At 33.3% G+C, this 21,164-nt stretch overlaps 1 long non-coding RNA gene across 1 annotated transcript; it reads right to left on the bottom strand.

Moving 5' to 3' along the window:
* Positions 1 to 3,213: 3,213 nt before the first annotated feature.
* LOC127734347 (uncharacterized) lies at positions 3,214 to 14,011 on the bottom strand. The gene is made up of 3 exons (XR_007997517.1): positions 13,919 to 14,011; positions 6,544 to 6,700; positions 3,214 to 3,374 (listed from the first exon to the last, which is right to left on the bottom strand). It is a non-coding gene; the product is annotated as an uncharacterized LOC127734347 (long non-coding RNA).
* Positions 14,012 to 21,164: the final 7,153 nt, after the last annotated feature.

Below are 21,164 nucleotides of genomic sequence, written 5' to 3'. Positions count from 1 at the left end.
CCTTTAAACTAGACACTAAGCATGCATATAAGTATTATAACGACTACGATTTGAACGTGCGATAATTGTGTTTTCGTAACTTAAAATAATGTGATAATCTTGTAAGGACGCCGGATGTCACCGAAGCAGAAATGGTGATGACCATGTTTTGATATGGGGAAACTTCAAAATTTAGTCAAATAAACAAAAACATAGCAGGTTCAAAACTTCACGTCAAGTAGAAGAATCAGTCCAAATGTGGCGGGAAAAGTCGTTTTCAAGGCGATGGGATTTAACAAAATTATACACGCAGAAAAGATCGAGTTTTGGTACAGTACACTAACAAAATCACTCGGGTGAAAATTAAAAGACAGGTACACAAATTCGTGTGTATTAGAAGATTATAAGCAAGCACAGTAGAATTCTGCCAAGAATTTTTCAAATTCTTACACTACAAACCAGTAAGAGTCTGAAATGGCCTATATCTGTACTCGACTGTACTGATTTTTACTCGACCAGTCTGAATTGGTCTGAAATATACTTGATAATACTCGACTGTAGTCTGAACCATACTTAACAGTCTGAACTTGTACTCGACCCTTACTCGACCAGTACTTAACCATTTTATACACGTCTGAACCATGCTCGACCTAGTCTGAACCATACTCGACCTAGTCTGAACCATACTCGACCTAGTCTGAACCATTCTCGACCAAGTCTTAACCAACCTAGACCTATTTTTTGTATCTATCTATTGTATTTCATCAATTTAGGAACTGTTTTTAACAACAGCTATTTCCCCTGGCTAGAAATTTGAACAACAATTTGAAATTAAAAATGTATTCAATATAGCATTGAAACCAAAATTTCACAATAAACATAATATAGCTTCATCACCATATTCATCAACACTTATATACTTACATATATATCACCTTTAAAATTAAAATAAAACAAGCTGATCAAATAATCTCAAAACTGAATTGTGACTAATATTTTCAATGTTATTCAAAATTTTTTGAATGTTTCAGATATATTTTATGGTTACTGGACAATTTTCACCATTAACTTAAGCCTCATATAGATTTGTGGTGTCAGTTGAGTTTAGTTAATAATGCAGTGAACATTTTTTTTATTAAAATATCTATAAAATAGCATATAAAGCAACTTAATAAATTTGAAAAATGACACCTTTGTTTTGTTAAACCAAGAATTTAATATAATCATGATAATAGAACTTCTATAGTAATCCTGTGATAAACTTTTGAAAAAGGAAATGTGTTCCAAAGTTACAGTAAAAATTTATTTCAATTAAATTTAAATAAGTTTTGTCAAAATTAAAGACATGGCATACAAGAAGCACTTTAATAAGGTTTAATTACCTCAGTACATATGTGTTTTACAGGTAAAAAGAAAGCCCTATTTTTCTTAAACTCGTGTATTACTTATCTAGTGAATTCAAAAGGCCTTGCGATTTAAGTTTCACAGGATGTTGCAATTTTGAATGAATGTTATTTAGAATTTAATACTCTCTGACCAGGTGTGATCTTTTTCATGATTTTGCCCCAAGCAGGAGGTATTACTTTATACTTCACTACTAATCAGAAGAACAATTTTATTAATTTCTTTAATTTTTATCCCTTTTTGATATATATTGTATATAATATATCCCAAATTATAATACTAGATATATTTCTAAAATAAGGTTAAACAATTTCAGTGATTTTGTTGGCTGTTGTTACCTCGTTAAAAAGATAATTATATAACTATTGTACATTTTTTGTATGTAACCATGAAACCTATGTAGTTTTTATTTGGGAATTTAGGAAAATTAATTTAAAAAAAAAACACATGCCAGACAAGAAGCACCTTAATAAGGTTTAATTACCCTCAGTATAGGTGTGGTTTTTAGGTAAAAGAAAATCTTCTTTTAACAAAACTCTAAAACTTTAAAATTAATATAATTAAATTATTATATAAGATAATTTGATTTAACTATCTCTATTCGATAAATCTGAGAATCATGTAAGAATGTAAAAATCTGTTTTATAATATATCTTTATTTTATTGTGGCTGTTGTCATGTCAGTTAAAAAGAAATTTATTTCAACAGTTAAAATTTAGAAAAAGTAGAGGTTATTTGGTCAAGTATGGTTCAGACTGGTCGAGTATTGTTCAGACCTTTGGTCGAGTATGGTTTAGACTGGAAAAAATAGGTCGAGTACAGGTCGAGAATGGGTTAAGACTGTTTCAGACTGGTCGAGTAATAGTTCAGACTATTTTCAATGGCAAAGATAAAGGTCAAGTACAAATCAGTACAGTCGAATATGGTTAAGACTGGGGTCGAGTAATGTCGAGTAAAATTCAGACCAATTCAGACTGGTCGAGTAAAAATCAGTACAGTCAAGTACAGATATAGGCCATTTCAGACTTTTACTGGTTTGTAGTGTTACGATTAACAAAGTGTGAAGCAGAACGACCACGACATAAGTGACCCCTGTTTGTCATTATATATTCGCTTATAATATATATATATTTATATAATTCGTCTCAAATTTAGCCCAACAATGATAGATCTGCATATTTGCGTTAGCAAATTTTTGTTTGGTCTTCCCTCATCGGGATTCGAATCCTTGGTTCTGTAACATCATGGCAACACCGCCTGCACTGTGTCTAGCGCCCTAGACCACTCAACCAACTAGGCTATGGAAATATAGCTTTCGTTAGTCGAGTAATGTCTTTCCTCGTCGGTTGTATCTAGGGATGTAATACAGTACATGATGGTGTATAGTGGCAAGTAGAGATGATGTACCTTTCAGACCAGTTATGTTTTGTCTTTCGTAAAGGATGATAATGTTACTTACCATGCCCCACGTCAAATTGTCATTTTACTATATATACTTCTTAACATGTGACAACTCTATGACGGACATTCTCCATCGGATAACCCGTGGTTATACAGGGCTAACACCATAATAAATATATATAATTCGTCTCAAATTTAGCCCCACAATGTTAGAATTGCAAATTTGCGTTAGCAAAATGTTTGTTCTTCCCTCAGCGGGATTCGAACCACTGCTTCTGTGACATTGTAGCAACACCACCTTTACTGTGTCTAGCGTCCTATATAATAATATAGAAAATAAGAATTTACAGAGAGATACATATTTTAAAAGATGCTTTCACGGATAAAACCGGAAACGTCTTTAGGGTAATATTCAAAACTTAAACAACATTACTTTGAAATTTATAAGTTTAATGCACGTTATGCTCATCCTTCTGTTGCTATAGCCCCTCCTGAGGAAATTGTTTTGTTTCCAGTCTCACAATATCCATAACCTGGCCGGGTTTCAACAGCAATTTGAGACCCCTCGATATGATCTTTGCAAACTAAACCTTCAAGAGAATACAAAAATTTAAAACATATACTCTATAATGTGTATTTTTAGTCCTAACATTTTCGAAACTTATACTCTTCATAAGATGTAATATGGCATAGACTCACTGATAATCGTCTCCCGAAAGTGCAAATTGCGTGTGGCCGTCTTTGAGGCTTTGATATAGCAATATCGAATGTCTTAACTTATTTCAAACACTGTATTTCGAAAACAAAGATCATTTCACATTTTGTTTAAAAGAAAAACAAAAAGGACCGGAAAAAGTTTTCAAATATATAGAAAGAAAATAATATCAGGAAAATATAAAATGTAAGTAGCATCTAATGAAATATCAGTTTGAACAATGTCAGGATTATATAGACTCTGTCTATAAATTGAATAATTGCTTATATAGTACAGCTTTGTATATTTATATCGAAGAAAGGGAGAAGTGGTGAAACATCAACAAGACAACAACCAAACGACGCGAAAAAAACCCAAAGAAATCTAGAGGTCAATATCCGGTCTTCAACAATAGAAGGGAGTTTATACAATATGATTGGCTCGAAAAGATTCCGGTTCTTGATAGGTTGTAAATGAATTCAAAATGTCTACAAAATATTTGCCATAAAAATACACCACACACCCCAAACCTATATATAATTTGACAGACATTAACAAGGTTCTTATTTTGGGACTTCACATCCCCTAGAGAATAAAAACATCAAGATAGAAATAAAATTATCAATGTCTATGTTCTGAACCCCGAGGGTACAACAAAATATAGATATGGTCGCAATTGTTTTTGTCTATGGGGATGACTCCTCTGCAAGGAGCACCCGTTCGTCTGTGGGGATATATAAATGCACAGCCACATCCGGTATGAATATCTGATGCATAATGTAATGAACGGGCCATGCTCTCTGCACGCTAAAGAACCCTTGCAACAAATCATTGACGAGTTCGTATGTGGCCCTTTGCTAGGCAAAATTTATGTTCATCAACATGCCCTCATTTTTCCATGCCGTCCTAATTTCTCGCTCTTTATCAAGGTTGATCCACTTTGCAGAGCCTACCTAATTAACCTACGGGTTAAATTCATTGATCATTTGTATTCGTCCTAAATATGCATGAAATGTTTGCCTCTGAACGTTTAGCTGACAACAATCAATCAATATTTCTACGATTCTCAATACCATTCTTACATCAGTAAAGATGGCCTTCAAAAATATTGTGTTTATGTATATTCAGTGGTATCGATCAGCTGTTGATTCATAAAACTTATAATTTTGCACTATTGTTTCAGGTAGAATGAAGGTTGGTGCCTATTAAAACGTTTAAACCCGCTACATTTGTTTGCACCTGTCCTAAGTCATGACCCCGATGTTCAGTGGTTATCGTTTGTTGATGTGGTTCATAAGTGTTTCTCGTTTCTCGTTTTTTATATAGACTAGACCGTTGGTTTTCCTGTTTGAATGGTTTTACACTAGTCATTTTTTGGGCCCTTTATAGCCTGCTGTTCGGTGTGAGCCAAGGCTCCGTGTTGAAGGCCGTACTTTGACCTATAATGGTTTATTTTTACAAATTGTGACTTGGATGGAGAGCTGTCTCATTGGCACTCATACCACATCTTCTTATATCTGTTTTAAGCATCTAATCTTAATTTTTAAACCCAATAATTTAAATGCTTCAACAACTCTAAACATTTGATGCTCAATTGAAAGGTGGATACATTTTCACGTTAAATATTGGCTTGTTCTTTTAAAAAATAGGATTCGTAAGTTTTATTTAAGCTCACAAAAAAAAAATACTAAGTGAAGAACCACACTGATTCCAACAACAAATACACCGAAGCCAATATCATATAAAAAGTCGTATATTCTTATCGAGATCATATATGTCGTGTTCGATGGATCGATGGTTCAATAGTTAGTCGGTATTCCAATGAGTACTAAATGTCCAACTCTACTGGACTATTAAGCTTTGTGTTCATATGAAGCCGAAATCATACAAAACCTTCTCAAAAGTCAAAAACAAAAATCATCTTGCCAAATTCGGTAGTATCGCATTCAGATATATTGATATCCTGTCACTCAATAACACACATTCCAGCAAGTGCTTGCATCTCATATATCTTTAATATACTGCAGAAACTAAAGGTATGCTTCGCGTCTGGATATTTTTCACTAAAAGACCCCTGCAATCTATGACAAATATTTTGATTTCAGTTTTCCGATTGTCAACTTCTTATTTCTGAGTAGTACGGTATTCTCCACCCCAGTATTTGGCGTTAATATATCTCAACTGGTACGTTACGCGTGGGCATTCTTAACCTAAAAGTTCAACCCGAGAATGTATTGGTTTCACACCATCACATTTCCATTTTCAGTCAGTCATTCCTGAAAATGGGGTCAAAATAAGGCAGTAGTTTATCGATGTTTAACTCTTATAAATCGATTCAGAAGACAAATCAAGGTAACACACATTAATTGAGGGAATCGCATGAGATCAACGCTCTTTTGGAGCAGTTTTAGGGAAAGGGGAACACCCCTGCTAATGAAATCCGTATAGCGTGAACATTCACGAGCGAAAAAAATCTATTGAAATATGTAAACGAAATACCATGGGTCAGAGGGTATGTTACTGTTAAAAAAATAGGAAGTTGACAATTTGACAAATATCTATCGAGGAAAAGATCAATATATGTAGCAGACGTTCTAGTGTTGGCAGTATCCTTTATCTCAAGTTCACTTGGATATATGAAATGTAAGCATTCACTGAAATGTGGGTTATTAAGTGAGAGGGAATCACCAATATATCTGAAAGTGACCTTTAAGAAATTTTCTTGATTTTTTCTTTTTGTCTTTGAGGAGATTTGTTTGAATTCTGATTCATATGAGTACAACAACAAGTTGTCCAGAAAGGGTGCACAAGTAGTACCAATTGAAATACAAAATTTCTTTTGAAATATCAATCCCCGAACTCAACAAATATCTTATCGATCGAAAAGTCCAGCATTTTGATTAAATCATCTTTGGGTGTATTTGTTTTTGGAATCAGTGCGGTTCTTTAACAAGTAACAAGATTTTTTATGACCTAAAACAAGAAATGGACATCTACGATTCCCACACACAAGATATATACATATAAGCGTGCAAATTATGAAACAACCGACAACGTGTGTATACCTTGTCCACAACCACATGTTGAGTATTCTTTGTTACTAAGATGACACGCCGCATGGAGAGCTAAAAAATGATGATTACAGTGATGACCAAAAGTAGCTGATACACAACATCCATTTTTACAGTCAGCATCTGTTGTGCAGGAATCAAACAAGAAACCCTAAAACCAAATCAAAATAAAATGTCAATTGTACCAACGATAATTATTTGTATAACAGATCATTTACTAGATAACATAAAATTACAGGATTGTTACTGGTAAATGTAAAAAAAAATCCTCTTTTAAATATTCTTGTAATTGAGAGACACAGAAAGGTGTTGATATCGATGACCAAAGGTACCTGGTACACAACATCCATAGTAACAGTCAGTATATGTTTGGCATGAATCAACGTTAAAAAGAAACCATGAAAACCAAATCAAAATAAAAAGTTGATCGCACCAACGTTAATCCTTGATTGATATGTGAGAGTACATTTAATTCAACATCATTTTACAAAAACTGTTCATATTTTCACTAATTCGGGAATCAAATTGAAAAAAATAATCACTTAGTAGTATGTGTATTTTATTGCAAGACAATAACTCTGTGAGGCGGAGGCCAGGAAAGGTATAACTTATGTACTAGTATTCAATGGTATCAGTAAAATATTCATTTCGTAATATTCAGAACACTCGAGTAGGAAGTGTTCAATGGACTCGTCAAATCTTCTGGAACACATTTGACAGGTGGGACTCTCGTTAAAATTCATTCTATATAAGACTTGGTTCACATATAGACAGTTTGTTCGTGTTAACAATTTTAGTCTTGTAGACCTAGTCCAAAAAGTTGGAACGATACGGCGTCCTTCCAGACGCAAAATAAATTTGGAGAAAACATATAGACTTTTTTTGTTTTTTATTACTTAATATTCCCTTCTTCGAATAAACCTTCCAAGAAACGATATAAATATATTCAAGTTAACATTCGAGTTGTTAAAGGGATCCAGACTAACCATGTTTAACACATTTGTCATATACTGTAGAATTCATTTGAAAAGGGATTGACTAAAATCAGATTGAAACGAAGAACAAAAAACACAACAAACAAAAAAACAATCTAAGAGTACCCGCAGATACTAAGAGCTAGTTCAAAGCCAATTCAACTAATAAGTAAAGATTTTTTTCCCGGACTCTAATATCAACCAGTACACATCCAACGGATTTAGGGATTTAGTTTAAGGTCGCATGATAAGTCTGATAAAAAACTTGACCTTGTGCAAGTCCAAAATATTTTTAAAAAATCGCTTTGGTTATTATATTTAACCTCGGCATATGTGATTACACATCTGACGTTTTTTTTTTTGAATTTTATTGATAAATTAAAGTACAAAGTAGTAAACATTCTTAATATTGGATATAAAGATCAGACACTTACATATTCACAGCGTAGAAGTGTATTAACACTTTAATTTAAGAAGGGTGATCCCTTATCACTAAATAATTATCGCCCTATTTCTCTTTTGAATATTGGCATGAAACTTCTTTCGTACGCTCTAGCACAACGATTGAAAAAGATCCGACCAAAGCTTATTAAAGAAGATCAGACTGGATATGTAAACAATAGATTTATTGGTTTTAATCTTAGACAGATCAGATACAAGATATTGATATTAATTTCACTGATTTATACAAAATTGAAGGGGCAATAGTCTTTGTTGATTTTTCTAAAGCGTTTGACTCTTTAGAATGGTATTTTATGTTTTCAGTTTTAAAACATCTTGGATTTAATGATTCTGTTATAAGATGGGTAAAAATTTTGTATAGCGATATTCAAACATGTGTTATGAACAATGGTTGGATATCTGATGTCTTTAAAAACACCAGGGGTATACGACAAGGATGTCCTTTATCTGCCTTACTATTTGTTTTCTCTGTTGAAATCATGGCGTCATGACTAGGAAGAAATACCGATTTTAAAGGTATCAATATCAAACTGAATGGCAACAATCGTAGTATAAAAATTTCGCAACTAGCAGATGATACTATTTTATTTTGTTGTTCCAAATACGACGTTCAATTAGCCATGAATGAAATGGAATTGAAATCTTTGGTTCTTTTTCTGGATTGAAATAAAACAGAAATAAGACAAAGGGGTTATGGGTAGGAAAGCTAAAATCATGTAAAGACAAAATAAGGGGAATCAACAGGAGCGATGGACTAGCTAAAACTCTTGGCATATATTTTGGGCAATGTAGAGAGGAATGAGAAAAACTGAATTGGGAAAATAAAATTGAAAAGATGAATAAATTATTTTGTTCTTGGCAGAACAGAAATCTTACTATTTTTGGGGAAAAATTGATAATTAAAACATTAATTGTGCCTATATTCACTTTATAGGAACTACTTGTATAGGTCCTGAGAAATATTTGAAAGAAATAGAAAAAAGTTGTTTTAAATTCGTTGGGATAATAAATCAGATAAAGTTAAAAGACATTTGATCATTGATCCATATGAAAAGAGGGGATTATATATGATAGATATAAGAAGTTGTTTCATTGCTTTAAAAGCTATGTGGGTTAAAAGACTAGTAAATGATTGTGAAGGATTCGAAAATTATACCTCAGCACTATTTTTATAAATTTTGGGTCAAACTGGCTAGTGTTTCAAACAATCAGTGGGGATAATCCAGAAGAAAGCCTTGAAAGAATCCCAGCTATTTATAAAACTATCCTTAAATGTTGGAAAATAACTGGTGGGGTCAAACGAAAAAGCCTGAAACATTTACAGATATAAGAAAACAAATATTATGGATCAATAAATTAATTAAATTTGAAAATAAAGCTATAGTTTTAAAATATTGGATTAAAAGCGATCTTATTTATGTAAATGATATCATAGATGAAAAGGCTGCGTTTCACAAGATGTTATTTTGAATAAACTAAAAAATAAATCAAACTGGATAGCTGGAATTAATTTAGTAAAGAAATCAATACCAAAAGACTGGGCAGCCATCTTAAAGTCGGAAAATTCTATAAAAGCACTAAGTCTCTGATAAATAAAATTTTTTAACCAGCTATTGGACCAAAAAAATGGCTGCGTATACTTAATAAAGATGACGTGTTATATCAAAACAATTTATATGAATTTGTATTCAAATATTTAAAAGAAAATAAACTTAAAACGTTTAGATGAAAATTACTACAACATATTCTACCTACAAAGAAACTTTTATTCAGGTTGAAAATTGCAAACAATAGTTTTTGTTACTTTTGTACACAAGAAGAATATTACGACCACTTCTTTATACTGTGTCCGTATTTAGAAAACTTTTGGAATAAAATAAATGAAGTTTTAAAGAGGAGTAAAATAACTTTTAAGATAAAATTAAAACATTTAGTGTTTGGATATAGAATTTCTGACGAAGAATATTTTGGCTTTAACTACTTTTTAACAATTGTTAGTTTTTCAATTTACAAAGCGTATTACATATCTGATCAAAAGACAAAAAATTTCAATGTTTTTTTCAATTTTTATTAATGAATTCAATAGAAGAGTAAGTGTGACAATTCAAAATAATATTTAAGTATCTCTGTACCGATGTTATGTTTTGGCTGTTTGAGAATAAAGATATATAGTAACCATTAGAAACATTTGAACAATCATTATGAGTGATATTTTACAACTAATTACTGCCCTGAGTAATTAGTGGAATGTAAAAAGGGAACATGAGGAGGAGCTTGGACTCTTGAAGGATATTGTAACAAGCTAGTAATTGAAATAGATATCAAATCAGTTAAAAAAAAACAGAAAAAAACGCTGTCCACTAAACAACGTCCAGAACCCCGTATACAATGACCAACCTGTTATTAGCAAATTGATGTCTTGATTTTTCAACTCAATTTGAAACATATTTCCGAGCAACTCTGAAGAGACATTAATTGTCAAAATGCGCATCTGGTGCAATGAAATTGGTACCATTAATGTTATTACTACCATCGGGTCGATACCTCTGCTGGTGGACTATAAGTCCTCGATGGTTTCACTAGCCCGGTAGTCAGACTGACGGGTCGATACCTCTGCTGGTGGACTATAAGTCCTCGATGGTTTCACTAGCCCAGTAATCAGACTGACGGATCGATACCTCTGCTGGTGGACTTTAAGTCCTCGATGGTTTCACCAGTCCGGTAGTCAGACTGACGGGTCGATACCTCTGCTGGTGGACTATAAGTCCTCGATGGTTTTACTAGCCCGGTAGTCAGACTGACGGGTCGATACCTCTGCTGGTGGAGTGTAAGTCCTCGATGGTTTCACCAGCCCGGTAGTCAGACTGACGGGTCGATACCTCTGCTGGTGGACTATAAGTCCTCGATGGTTTTACTAGCCCGGTAGTCAGACTGACGGGTCGATACCTCTGCTTGTGGACTTTATAAGTCCTCGATGGTTTTACTAGCCCGGTAGTCAGACTGACGGGTCGATACCTCTGCTGGTGGAGTGTAAGTCCTCGATGTTTTCACCAGCCCAGTAATCAGACTGACGGGTCGATACCTCTGCTGGTCGAGTGTAAGTCCTCGATGGTTTCACCAGCCCAGTAATCAGACTGACGGGTCGATACCTCTGCTGGTGGACTATGTCCTCGATGGTTTCACTAGCCCGGTAGTCAGACTGACGGGTCGATACCTCTGCTGGTGGACTATAAATCCTCGATGGTTTCACTAGCCCGGTAGTCAGACTGACGGGTCGATACCTCTGCTGGTGTACTATAAGTCCTCGATGGTTTCACCAGCCCAGTAATCAGACTGACGGGCCGATACCTCTGCTGGTGGAGTGTAAGTCCTCGATGGTTTCACCAGCCCAGTAATCAGACTGACGGGTCGATACCTCTGTGGTCGAGTGTAAGTCCTCGATGGTTTCACCAGCCCAGTAATCAGACTGACGGGTCGATACCTCTGCTGGTGGACTATAAGTCCTCGATGGTTTCACTAGCCCGGTAGTCAGACTGACGGGTCGATACCTCTGCTGGTGGAGTGTAAGTCCTCGATGGTTTCACCAGCCCAGTAATCAGACTGACGGGTCGATACCTCTGCTGGTCGAGTGTAAGTCCTCGATGGTTTCACCAGCCCAGTAATGAGACTGACGGGTCGATACCTCTGCTGGTGGACTATAAGTCCTCGATGGTTTCACTAGCCCGGTAGTCAGACTGACGGGTCGATACCTCTGCTGGTAGAGTGTAAGTCCCTGATGATTTCACCAGCCCAGTAGCCAGACTGACGGTACTTGGGTACTGGCTTGTCAATAGGGATATTGTTCTATCTAAATCGTATGTCATAGAATTTCGGAATTTTTTTTAAGTAATAAGGAATGTATCCATTATGCATATCCCTGATTCCTTGTCCAGGTTCAACTAAGAATTTATAATGTTGGCAAAATTGCTGTTTAAAGATTTTTGTACGTTTCAGACAAATACATTATTTATGTAGAAACTTTAGTTGAGAACCGTTTTACAGAATTGAGTGTTACCATGGTTAATTGTCATTCACCTAAAGATTCACGGAGTTTAATTTGCATGCGCGACATAACATAAAACAAATCAAATACAAGATATGAATTCTTATTTCTTTTAGATTATAGCAAAACTCCTAAAACAGAACTCAAAAATACAAATCTAGGAAATGCATTTCGTCACAACATATGTCTAAAAGTCATTTTGCAGATTCAGAGTTGTGGCTCATGAAAACAAGTCTATGTAAAATGAATCGAACAAATAAAAACTGACAGGCAATATTCCATTGCTTAAATGGTCGGAACAGCTTTTAAATTTTATTATATTAAAATGTTATACTGGTGAGAAGCACTTACTTTTATTAATATGCCTCCTTAATATAAGTTATCTTCAACACATTGATGAAATTATTTCAAAAGTAAAAAAAACATATTTCATTTGTAGCATTTATGTTATAATCTTTTTATCTTCAGAATTCGATCAACAAGTATTTCATAAAGTAGGTCAGTATTGATAAGACAGTCCATTTTTATCAATAGCAAATAGACCGAAAATGTGAATCTCTCTTAATTTTGCATTTATAGTAAAATTGCATTGACAGATTACATAATGCGATAACTGCATGTGTCAGTCTTTTTTACCGCGGTATTTAAAATCAACGTAAGTTGCTCCAGAATTTATAGCAGGCGCTTCTAATCAATGAAGTGTTATTTTCATTTACTTACACTGGGTCGATATCTCCAATGGTTGATTGTTATTCCCCGAGGGTGATATCAGCTCAGGGTAAGTGCTTCTATACTACATTTAACACTATTAATAACACACTTTTTGTTTATTCTCCTTTCATAAATATAGAAATCGATAAGAAACTAAAATTCCTACTCCCTCTGGCAAAGTTGAACTTCAATGGATTCGGTTATTCTATTAAGATCCTTTTTTGGTCATATAGTTAGTCATGTTTTCAAGTTCTTAAGCGTTCTTTGATTTCAGTTTTTTGGCTTTGGGCGTTTCTGGTGGAAGTAAACCTAGAAAAGCGCTTCGGACACAACTAAGTAATAAAGTGTTATTTTCATTTAGTGAGTGAGTTGATTTTTTTCTCCATGGTCTTTTTCTTGCTAGTACCCTACTGAGCTTTCAAATGCACAGGATTTTCATTTTGTTGAGAATTTTCTTTCGTTTATAATCGCAATTAAGCAAAATAATGATAACTTGTCCACATGTCCACACCTTCCATAAATGTCGAATCATTCTATAAAACATTTACATATTACTGATGTTATTTTTTTTACCAAATATATGTTTGGATTTATATTATAAAGCACTGACCTAGCAATGTCTGTCATAAAGTTTGCCATCCCACGTTTGCAAAATCTCATAAACTAGTAGATTTTAAGGTGACCTTAAGGATGTCAAGACTCATTGCAAAAATGAGTACTCTTTTAAAGGAATTAATTCTCGAGTAAACAGGTTCCGAAGAACTGGATAATTATTTGTTATATCTGACTATTCAAAATAGATCTGCAAATAACTTTTTATGTCCCTATATATATATTCTTTTTGTTTGTGGAAAGCCATATTAATCGTGTCAACGTTCTGGACATTATCTTATCTCACACACGTCTAATAAAGTTCATTCCTCCCACGATCTTACACCTTTATTCCAAAGATTTCACAAACAATTACTAAGGGTGTAGTTAAACTGTTTTACATCATCACGTCCTCCGTTTTTGGTCTCATTAAAGCAATGTCCTGGAAGAAATATAGTAACATGACGATAATTTACATGTTTGATTTTTGAAAGAGAATAACTTCCAACCTAATGTCACAAATAAAATAAGTTTTGTCTATCGAAATATATGCAAGTGTTTCATTGTTGGGCTTGTGAAATCGTCTTACCTTGCAAAGAACAATACAAAAAGAGATAAATACAATACTGATCCTCATCTTGTTGCTGCTTTAAAGTATATGACAACTAAAGTTCTTGTATTATGTCCTATCACCTTTTATCTAATGTGAGAAACACCATTTGGAAAACTTCCCAATGTAGAACTACGTTTGCGTCATAATTGCGAAATAGTAATTGCGATCAAGAACACATTTACGTTATGGTGAATACCGTTGAAAGCAGCACATTCAATTTAATATGGTTCACTTAGATTTGACTATCATAATAGTTTGGTTCAATAACACTGCTGGTGGAATGTTTGTCCCGGGCCTATCCCCCATCTATTTGCTGTGTTTTGATCATTGACATACCTTTTTGTAATTTCTCAAATGATAATTACTGATTTTTTTTTAGGTTTCATAACGCATAGGGGATCTAGTTTTTCGTATGCAACATTGAAATATTTTTTTTTCAAAATAGTGATTTTATCGTTGTTTTCTTTATGTCCATTTGCAAATATTTATTGAACTTCAAGAACGAGAACAAAATCATACAATGAATTAATATTTTAGGCTCTGCAAAGTAGGTCAACTGGAAGGAAGGACGAGAAATTAAACTGTCAATCGAAAATGATAAAATGTTTGACAAGGGCAGAATTATATCCTGCCATGGGTCAGCGACGGACCCCTAAAGAGAAAGCAAAGGGTTTTTATACAATGTAAAGTACGTAGAGCTTCCAAACGTGCATTAAACGTCCACATTTCGATCGGACGTGGTTGCGTATTTATTATTCATTCCCCAAAACCAAATGGATGCTCCCATAGCAAGAGTCTATCGAACGAAAAGGTTAAGTCCGAGTATTATGTACAAACAATATACTTACTGTACAAACAAAGTGCCGTCGTTGTACTTATTCATGTATACACGTTGCCTTTCTAAAGATTTGATACAAAATTTACCGATTAAGAGCAATTCCGGAAAGCTCTTATGACGATCAAAGAGGTAGATTCATTTTTTTCCTGAAAAAGTTCACACTATAGGTCATTTGCAAAAGATTTTAAATCTTATTTTAACCTCACAGGAATTATCCTCAAATTTTTCCTTTGAAGTTCTAAAATATTATATTTTGAACAGGTAGTCTGATTGCAAAAACTTAAAGATGATCAAAACTGATACGAAATTGACAAATTTTGAGTATTGGTGATCTAAAACAAAACCAAAAAGGACACTTTAAACCAAAACCACAATTATTTGGGCAAAAAAACGCGCATTGACGAACATGTTTCAAAAGCAAAGTAAATATTCATTTGGATTTCGGGTGTCCTTCGATGCAATATCTTACAAACTTTATAGATATATGTATAATTGTTGAGCATCTTCAAAACTCTTTATATATATATTTTACTTATTTTATAAAGTTTTCGAATTTGGTCGTCTTGAACAAATAGTTGGAAAACTGGTCATACCACTTTGGTTTAATCAACAATTCCCTTCAGTATCAAACATTTCGCTTCAACCATCGCCAGAAATTACTGGACGTTTGATAATAATTATAGAGAATATTATAAAAATTCATGTGATATACATCTATTTAACTTCTAATGATTTAAACATTTTGCATTTTAAGTGTGTTTCAAAAGTCGTCGGTCTTTACTGCTTCAAAAATATGTCCGTATCTTTTTTCCGGAATTATGTTATAGATGATATAAAAAATAAGGTGATGTGGTATGATTCCAATGAGACAACTATCCACCCATGTTCAAATGAAGTGGAGTATGCAATTATAGACAACCGTACGGCCTTCAACAAAGAGAAAAATCCATACCGTATAGTCGGCTATAAAAGGCCCATGTATATATTTTAAGGTTATTGTTGTCTTACAACATACCGAGGGGTGCTAGGTTTTGTGAAATGGATCGTAATGCGGTCTATCTCTTGTCAATCCCGACACCCCAATGTGTGTTATACGACAAGAAAAACCTTCAAATATTCATTTTCTGACTTATATACTGTTTAACAATATTATTTTCTGCAAAGATTTGCAGGGAATTACTTCGCATTTTACCGATCACTTTAAAGTGGGATATTCATTTCTTATGCGTGTAGGTATAACCACGCCCATAAAACTCACCAATCTAGATATACACGTTAGTAATTACTGTCCAGTTAAATAAAAATTTAACTGTAATTGCAAGAAGCAAGTAAACAAACGAATTGTTAGGTGTATGAAAAATACAAGTCACTTGGTAAGTAATTTATAATAATAACTTTATAAATGGTGGGGGATGATGCTATGTTTTTTTATCTGATTTCATTAAATTTTTCCCGCGGATAATTTTTGTCAACGACTTAAAATGCAATTATTTAAAATAATTGTTTTCGTCTATTGTCTGGCAATTCAATATTTTTCTCCAAAAATTGAAAATAAGTTTGATTGAATGTTGTAGTTTAACGCCACTTTCAACACTATTGGCTATATCTTGGCGGTCAGTTTTTTGTGTGTGGAGGTAGCCGGAGTGCCCGGGGGAAACCATCGACCTTCGAGAGGAAAACTGACAATCCTATTCAATTAAGATTGGAGTCGAACGCACCTGCCACGTGCGGATTCGAACTCGAAATCTCAGTGTGGACAACTTCTAGTGATACAGACTAAGATGGCTCGGCCATTGAGGCCCCTGAGAATTAGAATATTATAGCCGTCCGACCCCGCTATAAAATTACATGGCTGTTCCCTTATAGAGAGAGAATATTTAGTAATTTGATAGTGTAAAAGGTTTATATATTTTATATATAATTTGTAAAAAAAAATAACGTACTATAGCATGAAGAGAGAATAAAATCGTTACGTACATGTAACATTAAAACAAATAAAAAGACATTCATACGTCACAGTGCGATTTCTTATACGTTGTGAATCAACAAGGGTTTATGTTTATACTTTTATTTTTCAATAATCCTACACATGAATGTGATAAAATGTGTTTAGTATTAAAAAAGAGTTATATAAAAGTCTTGTACTATTAATTTTATCTCCATAATGTCCGTTCATTGTAGCAAAGAATTAACAAAACTTCACATAATTTGTGTCGATGTTTTCTGGTACTAGTATTTCAATCAAATAAATGGAGGGAAGGATTGTTTCTTCATGTACTTTATACCTTAAAGAATATTAAAGATGGAAAAGTGTTCAGTAAAACGCCACGATAACTATCCATTGAATTAAATGTTTTAACAAACTGTAGTTTGCATTTTAATCGGGGAAAATGATGACTTCACAAAGGTTATTATTTTATTCCTCGAAGCACGTTTCATTGTAACTGGGTTTCGTCAGGGTGTTTCCTCGAAAGAAAGACATATCGTTGTGAAAGGACATAACTCAAAGTGTCATCTTATTACTTTTGCAACGATTGTGAGTTATCTCCCATTGGTTGTGAAACAGGTAAGTCATCGTCAGAAAATGAAATAAACTGTATATTTCCTGTTTAAAGGTGGTATGGACAAATCAACTTTGGGTAGCAAATTAATGTGTTATTAACAGTTTAGCAAATACTGTGTTTAAATACTTGATCTTTATCTGTGTTCCGTCATTTTAATAAATATACAATTAAAAGATTTTTTTGTAATAATATATTATGGCTCCAACTTCGTATGTTTATTTGGCCTTTTTAACTTTTTTTATATATGTATATAGAGCGTCACTGATGAGTCTTTTGTAGACGAAACGCGCGTCTGGCGTACAAAATTTCAATCCGGGTATCTATGATGAGTTTTTTTATGGACAATTTAGCAAATTGTGTATTGTTTATACTGGATCTGTCCTTGTTGTCTGTCATTTTAATAAGTACTATTATGAAGGGGCAAAAGTTATTACATTTTGCATATTACATTATTATGGTCAACAACTTACATGTGATTTTCTACTTGTAGAGAGCAACTTCAATGACACAACTCGGAGTAGGAACTGCTTATCCTTCCAAAACACAAATGTTTACACCTGTTTTGGTTAGGTTCGTGTTTCGTATGCCTGAGTTTCTGTTTTGTTTTTCGTGATGTTTCAGGTAATAATTAATATCATGTCTATTCTACCAAAACGAGACATTACATATTGCGTCTCCAGTCAGGACGTACAAAACAAATTCTACTTAGAACAGATACAATTTATTACAGAATAAAAACAAAGTAAAAATATAGACAGAAAAGTTAATCACAACTACAATAAAAGTCCCGATGAAGTTAAACTAGAAAAGCGATTTGGATGCAAGAAATTAATAGTGTTTTTGTTCACATTTACTATTACAGAGTCGACACCACTGCTGGTTGGCTGTTAGTCCCTGAGAGTATCATCAGCTTAGTAGTCAGTGCTTCTGTACTGACATGATTGATAACAGACTTTTCGTAAGTTCACCGTTGATGAATTAAACAATTATTAAGAAACTAAGGGTCCAACTCCCTCAACCAAAGTTGACATCAGATGACAATGTTACGTGTTTTGTCAAATTTTGCCTTAAAGGACAGCTGTCATTCTCAACCAATTTTTTTTTTAAATACACAACTTCACTTCCGATTTTTCGTTTAGCTGAGGCATGTCCTGATTCATTTTTTTAACCCTCAAAATTTGCGATTATATTCCAAAATTGCAGTTTTGAGGCATTTGTAGGACTTCATTTTATTCGATGATACTTAGAATGTTAATGAAAATTCAGAAACTTTTTTTTCAAAATGGCCCTTGAGTGATATAAATTCTGAAGAAATTGGCCCTTCCTCTTTATAATTCTTTGTAACTAGTCAGATTTGTAATTACAATGACATATACAAGTGAAATATGTCCGCAAAAGTATGGAAATATGAAACGGCATACAATCGGAAGAAGTCATATTTGACATAACCCCTTTAAAAGCGAATGAAATGTGAATTGTTAACAAGTGTTCAGGAAAGTTCATCATCAAGAAATTGGTATGAATACATTCAAAAGTTTTATTTCCACCCATCCCTTTTCAGCTGACAGGCCTATGCCCAGTTCTAGTAGTTTCTTAAATTTGTAGCTGATTGTGTAGGATATAGATAAAAGGAAAGTAACCTCTAAACCGATGATGTACACCATATCTCGCGGTAGCGTACTCGCTTTGAATGCAAGATTCCGTGGGTTCGATGTCAAATCAAAACTTTATAATTGAAACTGCTGCTACGTCGCTATGCATGTGCATTTATGAGTAAGAGTAGAGACTATAATTTAATATTTAAAATACTATTCATTGTTCCGCTTTGGAATTTATATCTAAGAGGTCAAACAGGACAAGTAATGTAAATTTCTATTTTATCTCCAACCCACGTGCTTCTCTCGTATATTTTAATTTATATTGGATAAACAGTAATTGAATTGATACGGGTTATCTTATTCCAACTGACGACTATTTAACGAATCTTAATGCTATAATTAAATAATGAAGAAAATTGGCAGCGAAAACTTCTATGATCTTGCTAGTAATATTTAGTGTCAAAATAAAGAATAGGGTCTGTTAGTGGGCACGTGCAATAAATTGTAAAAAAACACATTTGCAATTGATAAGTGATCGATGGTGAACACGTGCTCTTCCTCTCTTACTTCTCAAAATTTATCAGGAAAAAAATAATATTACATAATGTTGAGGAAAAGAAAACAACAAAATATTTTCATTTGAGTTTCTCGACCGCGAATGATGTTAAAAAACAAGTATGAATGTTTCTCGACAGCGAATGATGGTAAAAAACAAGCATGAATGTAGTTAATTAAAATGAAGACTATTATTTCAATGAAATCTTCTCATCTACTTTCAGTTTTCTTGACACTCCCAATTTTCTTAATCGATGTAAAAGATGTTTACAATGTTGTCTGCATTTTGATTTAATTAAAGTTTATATCAAGGCAGAACGAGAAGTAAATGATCCTATACTGAGCAAATATAAACAAGAAAAGAAAAACTGTCACCAAGTACATTTGTACAGCTTTACTCACTGTCAAGTATCAAAGTGTAATTTGATATCCACAATCTGTAAAAAATGAAAAAAAACCTTTAAAATTTAATTATCAAAAGCAACCAACTGGAAAACAGCAAATTCATTTTAAATCGATCAATAACTTTTAAAGATGATATACTACAAGTAAGATAATAAAATTCAATTGAAAAGTGAACTAGGTTTAGTTTTCCATTAAAAGTAAAAGAAAATTCTATAAGTTTTGAAGTAAGTAATACGTTACGGTACTTCAAGGTACCTATAATATTACATACAACTCTTATAAAAACCTTATTAAACATGTGCACCTGTAAATGTTAACATTTTTATTATTGATTGATCGACTTTTGTTCTCTGTATAAACGTCAGAAAACTGTATTTTTAGTAGTTTGGTTTTTGGCACTTATTCTTTAGTGGGATGTACAGCTGTGATTATACAAACATATTAACATATTTTCCAGTTATAAAGTAATTGTCAGTCTTATATCTGTATCCCGTTACTCGTTATAAAATTATGCACATTTTCCTTTGGTCACTGCCAAATTTATGGACAAAATAGAACATACACATTTCAGCAAATAATTTCTCGCATTCTTTCTAATTGATATAGTTATGTTGCAATATTCGCCTTACTTAATGCTGTAACAATAAATAAATAAAACAATCTCGTATTAATCTAAGAAGGAACGGTTATGACACCTCTGCTACCTTCAAATTCAAAATGTCTGAGCCTGTTACATACAGTCGTGTATTTATCAATTTTCATGCTGATTCGATTAAAATGTGGTTCTTTCTTCCAAAGTTCTAACGATTTTGAATACTAGCTAGCCATTCCAAAAAAATTGCCGATTTCAATTAACTATTTTCTCATAATATGATTTCATAGGAAACCTGCTTGTGGCTTACTTTTTCGTTCTTTGGTCTCTAGAGAAAAGTAGTCTCATAGACAATCATACAAAATCTCCGTCTTATTTTTATATAGGGGTGTTGTGTCTAAATGAGCTTATATAAGCCTTAAAAAGTTCGAAAATGCACCATTCAGAATCGATATATATCAAAATGTACGTTCGCGTAACTTCATATATTATTTAAGCTTGTTAACGTGTAGTCTTGACATTAACTGTGTGGTGAAACTGTATCTACTCTATTTTTTTTTAATAACCAGACTTTTTGTATTTTATGATGATATTGTCGGGCAATATTTGACAGTGTTAACTTTGTGAAATTTCGCTGCCCGATAAAGTCTGTAATTTGTTTATGATATAA

This window comes from Mytilus californianus, unplaced genomic scaffold (genome assembly GCF_021869535.1).
Source record: "Mytilus californianus isolate M0D057914Y unplaced genomic scaffold, xbMytCali1.0.p SCAF_3, whole genome shotgun sequence".
Classification (NCBI taxonomy): domain Eukaryota; kingdom Metazoa; phylum Mollusca; class Bivalvia; order Mytilida; family Mytilidae; genus Mytilus; species Mytilus californianus.
Note: the sequence above shows the minus strand (reverse complement) of the source record. Positions and strands in the feature narration are given on the sequence as shown.